Here is a 1898-nt window from a genome sequence, read left to right as displayed (position 1 = left end):
CATATCTTAATTAGCATCATTATAATCATAATGGATACAAATCATCTTCACTTACCCGCGTCATTTACTACTCTGTTAAAAACATGATGAAAGAACTTGTTTTAGTCCAGCATTGTGCATATTGAATACAAATACGGTAGACTTTCTCTCAGGTAAGCTACTGTTAACTGAAACTATCCAGCATCTAACCGAAAAAAAAAAAAGAAAAAAAAACGTTTGTGTGTGTGGTATGCATGTGTGGGTTGAGAAAATTTGTTTTTACTTCCTCACAGAATAACGTATACCTTTCCATGTTTAGTACCGTCAAAGCTCACTTCCATACACTTGCTGACGTGCAACAACGAAAACGATACACGTCACCAACTGACTCAGAATTACTAGGCAACGGCAGAAAGCTGTTTAACGAGAGCATGTGCTTCATGAGGTCGCGAGGGATGTTAAGTCAGATGATTGGTCTATTGCTCTATTAATTGATTAGTCAAATAATCGGGGTATTAATCGGTTAAAAAACGTATGAGAGAGCGAGAAGTATCGACTCCAATACATTACTAGGATTTTATATATGGACCCCGAAAGAACGAAAGATTAAATAGATCTCAGATGGTAGAAATCCGTAAAAATAACTCCAGAGCAATTTGTCTGATCAAATGAAAATTCAAGAAATAGATGAGCAACCTCATCAGCCCTGGAACTTAATACTCAGAGGAGACGTTGATTGCATAACTGTTATTGTTGATGGAACATAACCGTAGTCAGTGGATCCAGTGGTGCCGCAGACATTGTGAAGATTGTTTCTTTTTTCTCCAAAAGTCGATAGCGTTATATTATATAATAGTCTGTAGTACCATTGTCTTGACATTCTTTAAAGCAGTAAGCATAATCTGTAGAGGTTTTGATGCTGCGTTATGCAGATCGTACGATTGTTATGGAATCACTACAGCGATGCGCAGGCATACATATTAGAACGTATGACTGAATACTTTACAGCTATCTCTTCCACCTTTCTACCATCAGAACTGAACTTAAATACGGATCAATTGGCATTGCGTCTCTCTGTGTTCACCAAAGGAAATGGTATTAAATCACTTCCCCAAAGTTGAACTCTTTCCTTTATAATCATGAAATCGAAGCCTAGTCAAAAGAAGACAATATTAATTTTCAGATTGTTTTATGCCAATTCAGTGTTATTTGTACAGTCTATCTTCCTACCTCGTTCCTTCCAAATCAATGTTCTTTAACCTAACATCTTCCTAAGTGTATAGAAGCAAGCTCTGTGGCTGTTCAATTGCGCTGATTGATGTTAGTCAATTGAATCTCACAATATATTAAGTCCTATGTATTAAACATTATTACATTATATTTCTTCCATAGTTTCTCATAAATGATGTATAACTGGCGTTTACTTATAGGAAGTCGTCGCAGAACATCTACGTTCATTAAACACAGAATAAACACTTCTTCAAGAAGTAACATTGTTGTGTGTGAAGAATATGAATTCTTGGTTACTGGACCGTGAAAGAAAAAGAAAATATCCGCTGTTTCAGCACAGAAGTAATAAGAAAAAAAAAAAAAGATGAGAATATTATCAATCAGCTATGCGTGTTTGAGAAGTAAGGTATCAATTCATTGGAATGTAGATAGTTGTATAAGATATTTGATGTCAATCAAATATAATAGCAATACAAATGCTTCACTACATTCCTTCCGTCCCGCTTCTATGCTTCATAATCTGTAATCGATCATGAAGATAATAATAATGATGATGAACAAGAACAATAGACATGATGATAAAAATCCTCATTATCAATAACATCATGATTATCACCAACATTACAACCATCATAAACCTCTTCCCTCTACTCCACTTCTTCGATATCCTCCTCCTCCCCCTCCCCTCC

General features: G+C 35.6%; 1 protein-coding gene across 11 annotated transcripts in view; it reads right to left on the bottom strand.

Annotated features, from left to right (window-relative positions):
• The window catches only part of LOC128247032 (glutamate receptor ionotropic, NMDA 2B-like), a 1034258-nt gene that overhangs the window by 598007 nt on the left and 434353 nt on the right, over window positions 1-1898 (bottom strand). For 2 of the 11 annotated variants that reach the window (XM_052965642.1, XM_052965635.1), the window contains exon 1: window positions 56-160. The exons of the other annotated variants lie outside the window; for them this stretch is intronic. The gene's annotated coding sequence lies outside the window, so the exon portion shown is untranslated. Of the gene's footprint in view, window positions 1-55; window positions 161-1898 lie in introns of those variants that run through there. 11 annotated transcript variants of the gene reach the window in all.

Source organism: Octopus bimaculoides, chromosome 2 (genome assembly GCF_001194135.2).
Source record: "Octopus bimaculoides isolate UCB-OBI-ISO-001 chromosome 2, ASM119413v2, whole genome shotgun sequence".
Classification (NCBI taxonomy): Eukaryota; Metazoa; Mollusca; class Cephalopoda; order Octopoda; family Octopodidae; genus Octopus; species Octopus bimaculoides.
The sequence above is the reverse complement of the archived record's forward strand: the minus strand, read 5'-3'. Positions and strand labels throughout refer to the sequence as shown.